Source organism: Protopterus annectens, chromosome 9.part0, assembly GCF_019279795.1.
Source record: "Protopterus annectens isolate FY-2018-M chromosome 9.part0, PAN1.0, whole genome shotgun sequence".
Classification (NCBI taxonomy): domain Eukaryota; kingdom Metazoa; phylum Chordata; order Ceratodontiformes; family Protopteridae; genus Protopterus; species Protopterus annectens.
The window spans coordinates 829,188,977-829,204,743 of NC_056743.1; the positions used below are offsets into that span (position 1 = coordinate 829,188,977).

At 37.9% G+C, this 15,767-nt stretch overlaps 1 protein-coding gene across 2 annotated transcripts in view; it reads right to left on the reverse strand.

The window, feature by feature from the left end:
* The window catches only part of LOC122811574 (nuclear factor 7, brain-like), a 150,103-nt gene that overhangs the window by 97,515 nt on the left and 36,821 nt on the right, over positions 1-15,767 (reverse strand). The window lies entirely within an intron of this gene.

The following is a 15,767-nucleotide window of genomic DNA, read 5'->3' on the forward strand; positions in this document are numbered from 1 at the left end:
TTTGCCTAACCAACCTCTAAAGCCTTTGTACAAATAAATGTGAGGGCCAATAGATAATGTATGAGAGTATTTCTTTCTATATTTTTTCTTTTCTTTTTTTTTTTTGGTGACATAAACTTTTACAATAAAGTTTATTTAAAAGGTAGTGTACAGAAGCCAAGACAGAGAATTGTCCACACACAACTCCTGCACTACCTTCAAGCAAACAACCTATTAACTCCGTCTCAACGTGGTTTTCATCCAAATCGTAGTACAACCACTGCCCTACTAACTTTCACCAGCATAATAAATCAACACAGAAATAATCACAAACATGTATTCTCTGTTTTCTTGGAACTATCAAAAGCCTTCAACACGGTATCCTACAGTAAACGTATTTCCACCGTTTCTTCACTAAACGTTTCCCAAATCTCACTTGCCTGGTTACAACACTACTTGACTGGATGTCAGCAAGCAGTACTATGGCAAGGAGAACTCTCACCTCTATTACCTAACACCATAGGTGTCCCCAGGGCTCTACACTAGGTCCTCTCCTATTATCATTATTTACAAATAATCTCCATACATCAGTCCCACAAGCATCCCTAATTCAGTATGCAGATGAGTCCACAGTGATCTGTTCTGCCCCCACCATTCCAGAACTAGAGGTACTCACCCCAAACTCATTTCTTGCAATTGAAAAGTGGCTAACCAACTCCCAATTGATCCTGAATCCTAACAATACAAAACTTACACTATTTCATCCCACCAAAGCCACAGCAACCCCTTCCACATTCACTACTGAATCTGCTAACAAGACTATAATCTCACTCACTGCCCATACAAAACTGCTAGGAGTAGAAATTGACAATAACATGAGATTTGATTTCCACATAGCTCAAACCATTAAAAAGTCCACAAAAAACTAGGTACTCTGTATAGGAATAAACTAAACTTTACAAACAATACCAAAATCACCATAGCACAAACACACTTAATCTCTACCCTCATGTATGCATCACCAATTCTCACCAATCTTAGGAAATCTGAACTCACAAAACTTGAAACATGCTACAACAAAATTGCAAGATTCACAGCCAATTCAAACTCCAAATTACATCACTGTACATCACTCAGACAGCTAAACTAGCTAGAGTTTCCTCAACTATTATATTATAACCAACTAGCTATGGCCCATAAACTATTCTATGACAAAGAAAATACCACTGCCCTGCAAAATTTACTACAGCCATACTCCTGCACCAGAACATTATGTTCAAATAATAAATTCCTTATAAAAGTCTCCACTGTTAATATCAGGCCAGAGAATCTCTTTTCTCCAGCTGTATAACTAAAGTCTGGAATACTATACCTTCTAATATAATATCTACCTCAAATCCACTGCAATTTAAAACTTTACTAAAAACCCACCTAACCAACAACTGGATATGCTCATGTAGGGCTCCTGATTAATCCTGTATGTTTTCCATGCTAGGGCTCCTGGTTAATCCAATATGTTTTCCTAAACTGCATTTAGATGTGAGTCTCTCTTAATAGTCATACACAAAATGTATGACACAAATAATACCTTGTGTTACAACTGAGTAGTATAATTCTAATTACACTAAGCGTCCTATACTCTAGAATTTTAAACTTGTCTTGTATCACAATCTATGTTTCTAATTACACAAAGTGTCAGATATTCTAGATTTCTAGTTATGTCTCACTCTTAAGATTATATTCTATTGTACATTTGCAGTACTGATCTACTGTTCTTGATGTATGCATTATTTGTTGTATGTATTATTTTTTAAGTGGAGCTTTTCTCCTGGGCCTCCGCTGAAAAGGGACTTGCGTCCAGTTGGATTTTCCCGGTTAACAAATGTTAAATAAAATAATAAAATAAGTATAGCAAGGCTTGAAGAACAATAAAAAAGGCAAGGTGGGTTCAGTTCAAAGAATTATTGAATAAAGCATATCTGAAGCAAAAACACATGGAAAGAATCTGTTTCATTTCTGCAGTAACTTCATCACTCATTTTACCCTGCACATCCTGATCTTATTCTTTAAATAATAATTTCATTTTATTGTAATAATAACAATGTTATTACCCTCACTTTCATGCTTTCATTGTTATACTGATCCACCATCACAAATACATATCAGAATGTATTAATGTACACAATGTGCTCACCAAGTCCTTTAGTTCAATAACACAATTTCTGTCTTCCTATCATACATTAGAAAAACATTTCAGCCTTTTTCAGTACTATTTTCCCATCTTCTGTCATATAATCACACCTGCATGGACCATAGGGGTCCGATTGGAGATATGATAAATTAGCAAGCAAAGGAGAGTAGTATTGCTGGAAATTAATTCATCCTCAAGCCTTGGTGAGTACCTTCATGTGGTGGACCCTGTTTTTCACAAAATCTCACCAAGATGATACTGATATACAGACTGTATTTTATATAGCATGTATCATGGACAGAAGTAAGTTAAAAAAATAAAAGCGATAGCTGGGTGCACAAGATCCAGGATAAAAAAGTGCTCATTACTGGTAGGAGCACTGGTGCCAGGATGGGAAAAAATGACAGTGTAGAATCCTCAAGACACACACAAACATTCCTACAATGGGGCTAGGCAAGGCCCAGGGGGAGGATGCCCCCCCCCCCCATTGTAGAAGGAAGTAGTAGTCCACAAAAATCACAAAAACTGATAGGACAGAAAAGAACCATAAAGAGGATAGAACAAGATTCCAATCTACATTAGGCAGAGCTCCTCGCTAACCCTCTTCAAGAGAAACCTTGACGAGTGGATGGGAAACAGAAAGTTTACCCCAGGGATCACTTCAATGGCTCTGCTGGACAGAGAGAGGCACAGGGAACTAATCTAAGGGGACGGCGAAAGCCAACACATTTCAGCTAGGCTTATAAATGCCTTCAGGCAGATAGCCTAGTACCTACCTATGAACCTATGAACCTATGATAGAGTGGACTATTGAGGATAAGAAAGAAAGTGTGTACTGTTACTATTATGTAAGAAGCCCAGAATTTCCAGATGGAAGATATACAAAAAGATTAAGACAGAAATTAGAGAAAAGAAACATACTTGCACAAGAAAAACTGTCAACAGCTTTAAATGCAAATTTGTGTTCATTAATACAACATATTTATGAAAACCTTTATATAGACCAAAAAACCTTGGGTAGTTTGGAAAAAGAAGCGAATGAAGAAGTGTGAAAATATAAAGAAGAAAAGCTTGAGATTTTTGAAAGGTATAAAAAAGAACCATGGACATGGGAAAGAAAGAGAGATCTGATGTAGTGCAATATTTATGTAAAGGTGAAAGCCAAATTAATCAATACAAAAAAAGAAGAGCCAATGTTATTTAAAGAGAAATATAAGCAAAGGCATCCAGATATGGAAAATTTCACAATACAAAATATAAGATGACAAAGAGGGGACGCAGAACATAAGATTAGTAAAGTAGAAGTTAAAAAAAATAGAAGCTGAAGCTATGGAATACCTGCAAAGTGAAGGATTTAGTGTAGAAAGTCTAGCACAGGTTATATCACAGCATGATGGAATGAGTCCCCCAAGTAAGGAGAAACAGGATGAGCAGGAGACATCTGAAGAAAAAATATGGACATGGGAAGGAAAACGAGATTTAATATGGCGCAATATTCATGCAAATATTTATGCAAAGGGGAAAGCAAAACTAATCAATACAAAAACATCTTTACCACTCTCTCCCCCACCAAAGGACCAATCACAATACCAGTAGATTGCCAGACACCCAGTATTACTGCTGCACAGGTTAAAACAGCACTGCCCATGGTCAAGAATACAGCTTCTATGGGACCTGACACTATCCCTGACTGTGTTCTACATGAACTACAGAGTGAACTGGCACCTCACCTGTGTGCCCTGTTTAATCACAGCCTCACCTCAAGCATTGTCCCTATCGAATGGCGCACTGCTACAGTCATCCCTCTCCACAAAGGAGGAGCGACTACAGACCCTGGGAACTATCTCCCCGTTAGCCTGACGAGTCTGATATGCAAAGTTATAGAATGCATCATCACGGACCTAATAAACAAGGATATAGGGAATCTCCAAACTCTGGATTCCACACAGTTTCATTTTGTGAAGGGTAGATCATGCCTGCTCAACCTGGTCGACTTCTTTGAGTCTGTCACCAGAGCTGTGGATTAAGGTAAGGTGGTTCATGCAGCCTATCTTGATCTGGCCAAAGCCTTTGATACCATTCCCTTCTCAGGAATCATAGAAAAACTCACTAAGCTTGGCATCAACCCCTATATCACTAGGTGGGTTGCAAACTGGCTCACAGATAGAACCCACAGTGTGAAAGTAGCTGTCTCCAAGTCAGACTGCCAACTAGTCACGAGTGGAGTCCCACAGGGTTCAGTCCTGGGTCCTCTCCTGTTTGGTATCTACTTCTCGGAAGTTCAGAGCAACACAAAGAGACTCTGGCTGACAAAGTTCACAGATGATTGAAAGTTGGGAGCTATTGTTAACTCCCCAAGTGATGTTGACATCCTACAGAAAGGCCTCACTGAGACCAACGACTGGTATCAGAACCATGGCCTTAAGCTCAATGCCAAAAAATGTGTCGTCATCCCCTTTGGGAAAAACCCAGTTCCCATGAATTACCACATTGATGGTAGTCCACTGAACACAGAAGGCATTATTTGAGATCTGGGAACACAGGTTGACAGCAACATCTCTTTTGACCACCACATTGTCACTGTGTTTAGAAAGTCCTTCTATGAGGCACATTTCATTATTAAGGGTTTTGCATCCAGGAAGAAAGAGGTGATTGTCTCCCTCTACTCTTCCCTCATTAGGCCAATCATCGTGTACAATGTCCCATTTGGCATGTACCTCACTAGAAACCTGCAACAACTGGAAAGGCCACAAAAGTACCTCACAAAGAGGATCCTAGGCCTTAAATACTTGTCCTATATGGACAGACTCAAAAAACTCCAACTATTCTCTGTCTCATATCGCCTACTTAGAGGCGATCTCTGCTTGACTTACAAAGCCATGTCTGACCCAGCCTTGTTAGAAATGTTACACTTAAAGAAGTCCCAATCCCTCTGCACCACATGCTCCAGAGACCTCAACCTAATTACAACAATCAACAGAACAAGCTGGAGGGACAGGTTCATAACCCAGAGACTGCCTATGCTATGGAATAGACTTCCCATGGATGGGAAATAGAAAATTCACCCCAGGCATCAGTCCAGTGGCTCTACTCAACAGAGGCACTGAGAACTAAGGTCAGGTGGCACGATGCCAGGGTAATCCTATGGGCCAGGCTTGTAAAGGCTCCAGGGCCATTAGCCTAGTACATGCCTATAAACCTGTAAGAGCAGCACCAAAGATATTTGAAGAGAAATCCAGGCAAAGGCATTCAGATATGAAAAATTTTACAATGCAAAAATAAGAAAACAAAGAGGAAAAGTAGGAAAGAGCATTAGTAAATGAGAATTTAACAAAATAGAAACTGAAGTTATGGATTATTTGCAAAGTGGATTTAGTGTAGAAAATCTAACTCTGATAACACCACAGTAAGATAGAGCAATGGATCCCCAAATTAAGGAGAAACCAGCGGAATGGGAAACATCTGATCAGTCACCACATGAATATACTTTGAAGCCTTCCATAGGAATCCAGTACAAAAATTGAATTGGAGTTGCACAGAAAGGGAAGGAACAGGAAACTGTGGTAACTGATGCAGTCACTGTTGTGGAGTGATAGGCCAGTGAGTTCCCATTTGAAAGAGCAACAGATGACACAGGATGAAACTAAAGAGAATGTGGCACAGGAAGATACTCTGGAACTTTCTGTAGAATGCCCACAGGAAATGGAGAACAAAGAATGTGCCCTCAGTTTAGAAGAAAATTATCTAAGAGAAGAGTTGCTTGATTTAATAGAGATGGACAGACAAATTAAGACAAATGAAAGAAATCGATCACAGAAAGTCAATAAAACCCCAAAAGTTAGAAGTTTCATAAAACAAACACAGTAGTTAGAACTGTTCATAGAAATTCATGCAATATAACAGAAGTAAATAAGATGTATTGCTATGCAGCTAAATTAATAACAGATAAAGTCTTACTACAAAAACATGGGGCAGTAAGGGAAAGGAAGGGGATAAATCAAATGCCATGATGAATGTATTGAATAGAGAAAACTATAAAGCAATTAAGACAAGAAGTGTCAATTTTAGAAGAGTATAGAACAGGGAACAGATCAACAAAAATCTCAGAAAGATAGATCTAATAAAAGCAATGTGCTGTATCAGAGCACATCAGGATTTATCATATACTATCACAAATAATAAACTGAAAATATCAGCACAGGCAAAAAAACATATAAGAAATGCAGATAAATATAAAGGAAAAGTACAAAATAAGCAATTTATTGATGACCCAAAAAAGTTTTTAGAGTATTGAGAAAGAATGCAAAAGGAATTGAAACACCACCAAAAAAAAAACAGGTAACATTTTGGAGAATGATCTATGAAGATCCTGTGGAACATAACAAATATGCTGAATGTATAGAAGAAGTAAAAGAAAGAATAAGACGTTCAAATGTATAGGATATGAAATGGGATGAAGTAATGGCCAGAGAAACTGAAATAAAGTTAAGAAAAGCTCCTAACTGGAAAACACAATGCCCAGATTTGGTATCTAACGTCTGGCTAAAAGTATTCACATCTTTACACGAAGATTTAGCCATGAGTAAGAACTATTTATATGTGCACCCTGAACAGACACCAGCCTGGTTAACAACAGGAAAAACAATACTCTTACTTAGGAGTGAGCCTGCAAGCTATCCTAAAAACTATAGACAAATAACTTGCCTTCTGACGACGTATACACTATACACTGGAATTGATGATGACAGAGTTTATATTCATTTAGAAGAACACGCAATCATGACACTAGAACAAAACGGTAACAAATAAAAGTCATATGGAACAAAGGAACATTTGTTGTTAAATAAAGTCATAATGGAGAATTGTGAAAAGGGGAAAAATCTAAGTACGGCATGGATAAACTCAAAAAAGCATTTGACAGTATCCCACATTCATGGATAAAAGACTGCATAAATATGTATAAGATACACCCTACACTGATTGATTACATTACAGCAACCATGAAACAGTGACAAATCTTTTTATTCCAGGGATAAAAATTTAAATGTCAATATGCTAGGGTGACTCTGTCACCACTGCTCTTTTGTCTTGCTCTTAACCCATTAAGCTGTCTATGTAACAGAGTGGGTCATGGCTACAATTTTGCTCCCAGATAACAACAAAGTGTAAAGACTTCTCATCTTTTTGTGGATGACTTCAAACTACATAGTTCATCAATGAGGAACTGAAAACACAACTACAAGTAGTCAAAACTTTTTTGGATGATATACAAATCTCATTTAGTCTTGATAAAAGTGCAAAACAATCTTTAAAACAGGAACGCTGTAGCACCAAGAAAACTTAACCTCATTTCCTTAGTGACTAAAAAGTAATCCACACCTGTCTTACTTTCACCTCATATGCAATTTAAGCTATGCTTCCCAAACTCTTCCAAATTCAGTTGTTTTAAGGTATAAACAATTGTATGAAAGAGTTATGGAAGAGTATAGTTCAAAAACAAAAAATACTGCATGAAGATAAAAAAATACAGGTAAGCTGAAATACCACTGGCGAACAAGGTAAAAGTAATAATCATTTATGGCATCACAGAATAAAGGAGCAGCAATGAAAGTACACCACAAATTATATGTATGGAGCAAAGGAAGGGAGAATCAATTGAACGCAGCAAGGGAAGCCAGGAAGATGGGATGTCAGATGAATTATAATTATATTGTATGCGGGAAGGTTAGAATGCATTATGCAGTATCTAAGATGCTCAAAGTATGTGAAATTGGTCGGACAGCATGGTTAAATGATGCAGCTTTTATTTTCATTGCAAAGAAAGATGTTTTGAAGCACATATTGAACTACAAAACATTTATAAATGGAACTTGGAATTTTTGCTTCTGGTAAAACAAAACCTTTACATAGTTTACTATCAAAATGTTAAAATTCATTTGGTCTAACGTTCATATGATCGACCTATATGGTTGACACATGAATATGTAGTAGTTCATTTGGTCGACAGGAAGTGCATGCAAATTACCTGCAAATATTATGTTGGAAACAGGGCAAGGATTTTTCCCTTGTCTGCACTGTTGTGCAATCTCGGAGTTGTAATATTTAAGTAGCAGGGGGTGTGGGGGGTGCAGGGCCCCTGCAAAAACACTAGTGTTAGTTTGCAGGTCTTTTTTGACCATTTAAATGTAAAGATTTTTTTCAGTATTTTGAACATTCAGTGTAATGACTTTCGACGTTATGAACGTCAACCATGTGAATTTCAACATTTTGGTAGTAAACCACTTTATATACCTGTATTTTGTCATTACTTAATAAAAAATCATATATGTATCACTGTCCGATGACTTCTTGTTCCAGCTAAAGCACATTCATTTCTTAAGTGTTTCTTTACCAACAACTGTTGAAAAAATGCATAAAATCCTCCTTTGTCCAAATCCTGGATTACTGAGCATTCTTTAGTTTCATTATTTAAGACCCTAACAGTTAAAGAAGAACATTTAGACATTTGAATAGAAATTTACAAATTTCTAGAAAATTGTTAACAGCCCTTTCTATCCACAAATTGTGCTTTCCCCACTTTCATCACTATCTTTCCAGTTTGTGAATTACATCAAATATTACTTTATTGGTCCTATTCAAAGTCTTCTTCTTGTCTTTCTGTTCCAGTCAGAGAAAAGACTTGCTCCAGCTAAACTGTAATTTAGCCACACATTCTGCAGTTAATACATCTGCTTTTTTTTCAAAACTTTTTTTAACATAATGTCATTTTGAATGCACTTTTACAATCTCCATACCTGTCTATTTAATGATCCCAGTACTCAGATTAACATAAACAATTGACTTTAACAGAATAAAAGGTTCCTTTTAGCTGCAGTGGTTCATAAATGCTTACTTAGCTTATAGCAAGAAGACCATTGGGAATCTTAGCTATATCACCCAATCAATAGTGTTATCAGGTAAGACAATTTTCATCACATATCCTAGGTGAAAACTTGTAATCATCCATCCAGACTGGTTTTAATGGTTGCTAGGTAAGTACTATGCATTCTAGTTAAGGGGAGCCTATTCCACAAATGGTATATATTTTAAGTTAGGTACTTGTCAAGCCAGATGGTATTGTTAATGTAACAGTATAGGTTTCGGTTTCTAGATCAGGTGTTTAATTTATCACTAGCTCTATTTTAATGAAGGAATTTAATGAATGCAATGTAATTCACTGCATGAAAGGCAAAGCAGATACTACTATGGAGGAGCCTATATAACACTGAGCAGAGGAACAGGGCATTTAGTCTGTTAGGACAGTATGTGCTATTAAGGCATGCAATCATTTTGGTGAAGAAACAGTGAGGTCTTTGAAGCTGTTTAGGTGCTTAACAATGTGTGAGGTCTTTGAAGCTGGTTTAGGTGCGTAACAATGTACATGCTGAATGAGGACGTTATAGTCACTAATGGGCCTAGTAACTGAGAAATAAAGTGAGGCTATAACTTGTTCAGTCCTTGAGAAGATACAGTGAAAGAACAGTTGCACAAGGTAGAAATATTTTCTAACTATAACAGAAAAACAAGCATTTGTTTAGTCTAACCCTTGTTGGCAAATTTAAGTATCAGAATACAATTTGATAACTGCCCACAGTTTGTAGTCATCGACAAACTCAATAGCCATAGTCCATGATTAGCTTTCATGCCAGAGAAGTATATGTAAAATGGGAGGAGGTCCTTGGAAAGAGCGTTGTGTAACACCACTAGGGAAATTTTTCTGTCTAGAACAAATACTTTCAGCCTTATTAGTCTGTGACATATGAGACAACCAATTAGCTATTCAGTTATCTATGTATGGATTAACATTGATTTGGAGGACTTTGTCAATAATCCTAAGGGAATAGTATTGAAGATCTTGGCGAGATCCAGGCAGGTAATGCAAGGGCTCAGTAACCCTTTTAAAGAACTCAATTAGGTTGAGCAAGCATGATTTGCCTTTTACAAAGCCCAGGTGGTGTATATACAAAGATATGTGGTCACATATTTATTTGTTTGTTAATTTAAATGTATGCTGCCAAAGAGACCTATGATTTCCAGGATCAATAGAGGGACTATCTTCATGCAGGGGAACACAGCAGCTGTTCTACACACATTGGAAATGTAACTAGTGGAGAGACTCAGGCTGAAGAAATGATGGCGAGATTTTGCTCGCAGACATCTGGTGATATGGTCAGGACAAATGGAACTCATATTTTTTTAATTTTGAAAACTGCAAAAGGACTTGGTCCAGTGTGACTTTTGGAGAATAGGGAGCATAGGGTAGGGTGGGTGGTGTGAAATTGGTAGATGATTTGTCTATAAGATTATTAACAATTTTCTCAGGGTCAGAGAAGAGGTGCCATTAGAAATAATTTCAGTACAGAGCTGCTGGTGATGTCAAAACTTCCTAATATTGCTGAAGAAGGCTTTATGTTTTCTCTTTGAATTGGATGCATCCCTAAGTTCACAGCTTGCTTTGCATTTCCTAAAGTTAAGCTTGAGTGACTTACTAATGAGTTTTATATTCCTTTTTATAATTAAGTAGAAATCTTTTATAAATGACCAGGAGCTTTTTCCTTTTTTTATATAGAATTTGTTGATATGGGAGTTCCACCATATGGGTTTAGTTTTAAACTTGCAATGCTGACATCATATGGTGCTCAGATGCCTAAACGTACTTATCTAAGAGGAGTCAAAGTTTAGACGAGTAGGAATCAGAAATAGGCATTGGGTTTGCTGGAGAGTTATCCCATTTCTGATTAGCAATAAATCTGGTAAATAAAAAGTGACTGATTTTGGCATAATCTCTGAATGTAGAACACTTATTGGGGCTGCAATGAAGGTTTTCCTGGAGAAGGTCACAGCGAGATGATCAAATCTGAGTAAAGTTGGAATAAGAAGCAGGTGTGTGTGATGGGAGGAACTTCTCTAAGGACAAGACTTCAGGGGAATAATATCTCTGGTATGCATGGGAACAATTTGGTCAAGTGTATTGACATTTAAGAAGTCCAAAAATCTCTGAAGAGGTTTTGTTTTTGGTAGTTTTAGTACTATTAAGATGACGCACTGTTGCAGCGGTTAGTGTTGTCGTCTTACACCAAGAGGTTCTCTGGTTCAATTCTCAGCTGGGGTGCCTTTTGTGCAGAGTTTGCCTGTCCTCCCTGCTTGGGTTTTCTCCGGGTGCTCCAGTTTTCTCCCACATTCTCAAAGTGTCTGGACTGTTTCTTCTTGAGTCTCTGCTGAAAGTGGGCTCTTTCCCAGTAAATAAATGTTAAATAAATAAATATATTTTCTTGTTTATATTTGGGTATCTGAAGCATTTGGTTCAATGGCTAACTTTTCAAACTGGTTAAGCTAAATCTGAATTCTCTGAAGGGACATTAGATGGGGTTCTACATTTGCCTATAATGCCAATTTTATTTTGATTTTAATTTTGTAGAGTGTTGCTAGGAATTCATTCAGGTTCTACTTTATATTATGTGGAATATGTTGAAAGATAATTGGGGGGGGGGTGGTACAAATAAATTTGGATACTCTCCTGCAGTTTTGAATGGATCAGCAAAGTAAAACCAGTTTCCCATAGTATATAATTTCACTATACATTGCAGTGAGATGTCCTGAATGACTACATTAAAAATATTGCTTTAATGGCCCAGTACTGAAACAATGACCTCTCTGTCTGCCTAGAAAAATATACACCAAAGATAGTAGGCTACTTTATTAATGATAGTTTGGTTGAGAATGCTTTGGCCAAATCCTTTTCCTTAAATTCAGTTTTGTGAACACTGAAGTGAAGAAAACAGCAACTGAATAACTTGTCATTACTGTGGTACCTGCACAAGTACGTGTCTTTAGAGTTGGAGATTTGGTTGGAAGACTGTAAAAACCGTGTCAAGTTCTTCCACTAGCAAACAACTTTGTAGCATATTCTGGAAAACTGATGCAATATTAAGATCCCACAGATCCTATTTCACCTTGCCTACAGGATACCTTGAGGGTCTGTAGGACAAGTCTCATGTGAAGGCCCATGGGACTCATAAGAATGACTTCTACAATAAACCCTAGAAATAACTGAATAGATCTGGGGATGGCTTGGAAAAGTAATATATCTCAAACCTTGTCCGAAAAGGTAAGACCCTCATGGTTGGGGTATCCAAGTAACTCCACAGGAAGAGTACTGTTTGGATGGGAGTTGCCTGTGACATGTACACACTGACCATTGTATTACGATTATCAAGGAGTGACAATGTAAAATCCTTGGCCCTAAGCAAGCAGTGGTTACCATGAGTGATTGAGAGACAATCATTCAGGTAAGGAAAACATTGATACTATATCAAATGGTGTGTACTGACCACTGGATTATGCTTTATAAAACACCTGTGTGCTAAAGACAGGTCAAATGACAGTATTCAAAAATGAAAGTGACTGGTTTCTACCTAGAAGTAAAACAGTCTCTGTTCTCACTCTCTGATCTTCATGTGATGGTAGGCATTCTAGATGTCCATTGTACACACCATGTTTATGAAGCACAGAAGTAGTGTAATGGACTTATAAAAAGTGATCCAGCAGAATTCTTCTTTAGTGACAGACATGTTGTGGCTGCTGAGATTCAAAATGGACCTCGATGTCTCCTATCTTCTTCTGAATCAGAAGGAATTATGAACACTAGCTGGTGCACTACACGCACTGATGGAATGTGAAATGGGTCTTTCTTGTGAAGAGGATGCCTACTTTTCAGTGGAGAGCTCTTTTGATGGAGGGTATGTACAGAAGAAAGGGTTAAATGAAGGAGAAGAGAACAACCTTTCAAGGTATGTCACTCTCAATGATTAGCCCCCCGTAACCACCTGTTAACAGAGATAGTCTCTCACTCTAACTGGTGGAAGAATATTCTCTCTGTGACCTCCTCCTTGAAAGGAATGGAGGCATGGAGGGTCTCAAGATTACTGGAAAGATGCCATGGGGATTTCTACATATGATAATTCTTTGAGGTGTTTGTAAATGACATTGAACAACAGCAGGAAGGAAAGGTTTGCCATTTAGTGAAGGCATAGCTACACAATCCAGCAGATCTACAGTAAAGTGCAGAAAGGAAGGAAAAAGAACTTGGCAAGTTTGAAAGAGCAGCCCAAAACAGGTGCACAATACACAATGATACAATGTAAATAATGAATCTGGGAAGAGATAGCCTTCAAAAAGAGTAAACCCTGGGAGGGGAAGACCTAGCATCAGGGAAGGTACCTCAGAACACTCATATCAAAGGGGGAAAAGTAAGCAAAAGTATAGCAGGTCAGCCAAAAATGTAGATATACTAGCAGTATGGTTCAAACCAGACAACGGGAGAAGCAGTTATTACTCTTCTGTTTTAACAGATAGTAATGAACTGGGTGCAGTTCTGCAAATCTCAATATTGCCAAGAGACAGAGAGTATGGAAGATGTAAAAGGTATTGGAGGTAACAAAAACACTGCATGTCTTCACAAGAAGCAATAAAAGAAAGAGTACTAGACCTTGCTATGTTTAGTTGAAGAAAGGAATGAAGTGTGAGATATGATAGAAATGATTAGGTACCCCAAGAGAATCACTGGCAAGTATGGTGCAGAGGGTTAAAGCTGAGGGTATAGTTCCTGCCGTACAGGGTCAGATTCCCTCAGCCTTCGATTGCCTACCTTGAGCAAGTCACTTAGCCAGACATTGCTCTTGGGTCATCTCTGAAAAGGGACTGTATGTCCAGTGGGCCTAACACGTTAACAAATGGCTATTAGTATTCTTTTCTCTTCTGTATGTATGTCAACGTACACATGCAACAACTGGAATGTCCACAAAGGGTCCTTACAGAAACAATATAGGGAGCAAACACAATGCCCTATGCTGATCACCTCAAAGCCCAGTCTCTTTACTGAGTATCATGCAAACTGCTGAGAGCTGATCTTTGTCTGGCATCCCTGGACCCTGTTCTGATGAACCTTTTGCACATCTGCAAACCAAACAGCATCAAATCTACTACATTAAAAGACTTGAATTTTGCTTGTGGAATAAACAGGGCATGTTGGAGGGACAGATATGTTTCTCAAAAAAATCCCATTTTCTGGAACAGGCTCCCCATCCATGTGAAGAAGAGCTCCTTCCTATCATTTTTTAAGCACAACTTGGGTTAATGAATTGGAAATTCATCCCGGTCTGGCTCCTATGTCTCTGATGGACAGAGACAGTTAGTAAATCACCAGTTTTATAAATCAAATTTGTGGATCACATTTGGGTTGCACAGCTAGGCTTATAAGGGCCCTAGTGGTTGTTAGCCTAGTATTCAGCTACGAACCTATAAACCAATAATGTCCAACTTTTTATACTCCCAAACAAGAGATATAGGTGAACAGGAGGATACAGTCTGAAAGTATAAAATGGAAGGTTCAAAGGAGGTTCAAGAAAGAGTTGTTCTCATGAAGTCAGGATTATCTTTATGTAACCGTCTTGACAGAAGTTCTAGTTTGGCAATTATACAGATTTGTTTTTTTCTGATTTTCTTCCCTCCCCCCTCCTGCTCATATTCTAATTCCATCTACTATCCCAAAGGTCAGTACATTTGTTTGCATGCAATTTATTCTCCAAGCTACATCTTTGTAGTGGACTAAACTGTTACATAAGTGCTGCGGGATGGTGCAGTGGTGATGCGGTAACATTGTCGCCTCACAGCAAGAGGTTCTCTGGTTCAATTCTCGGCTGGGGTGCCTTCTGTGCCGAGTCTCCATGTCCTCCCTGTGTTCATGTGGGATTCCTCCAGGTGCTCTGGTTTCCTCCCATGTTTCAAAGACATGCATCTGAAGCGTTTCTCCCTAGGTCTCCGCTGAAAATTGGCTCGTTCCAAGTCGGACTTTCCCAGTTAACAAATGTAAAATAAATAGTGTGTTCTCTACAAAAGTCAGTCCTGACCCAGTCATTGTATTTGTGACTGCCTGTCTATCTATTTTAATAAACACTTAGACAAAATGGACTGTTTTCAGTTTTTCCTTTGATTAAAAAAATATAAGAAATTACAAAGCAACAAAAAAATAATACAACAAATTATTAAAAAATAATTATAGCAGCCTTGCATGTAACATAGTAAATCTGAATTACTTATCTGTAAGATTTCGATGAAAAAAAACAAAAGGAAGGAAGAAATTTGTAAATAGGAGATAAAGTTGAAGGAACTGAATGGTAGCTCCAGATTGTTACGCATGGTATTTACAGTGAACAAGGATCAATAAAAGTCCTTAACAGTCCTTAACAGATTAAGTGTAATGGTATGGAGGATTTTGTAATGAGGGAGTTATCTGTATTCAGGGGATTCTTCCCATTTTGTAACATATTTAATTGCATCTTGGAATAAGAATTGTTTCACATCAACTCTAAATTAATTAAATAAAATATTTCTTTTTAGGTAAGCAGGAAGGGAATCACAGATCTGCGGAGAAAGGATGGCAAAACTGGTTAATGCAGTGCAGTTTGTTTTTGTCATTGGTAGGGAGATTATATTCAGAAGGAGGGATGCAAAGTGGTAGCTGGAGCTGTGAGGAGATGCACAGACTGCAAACAAAGGG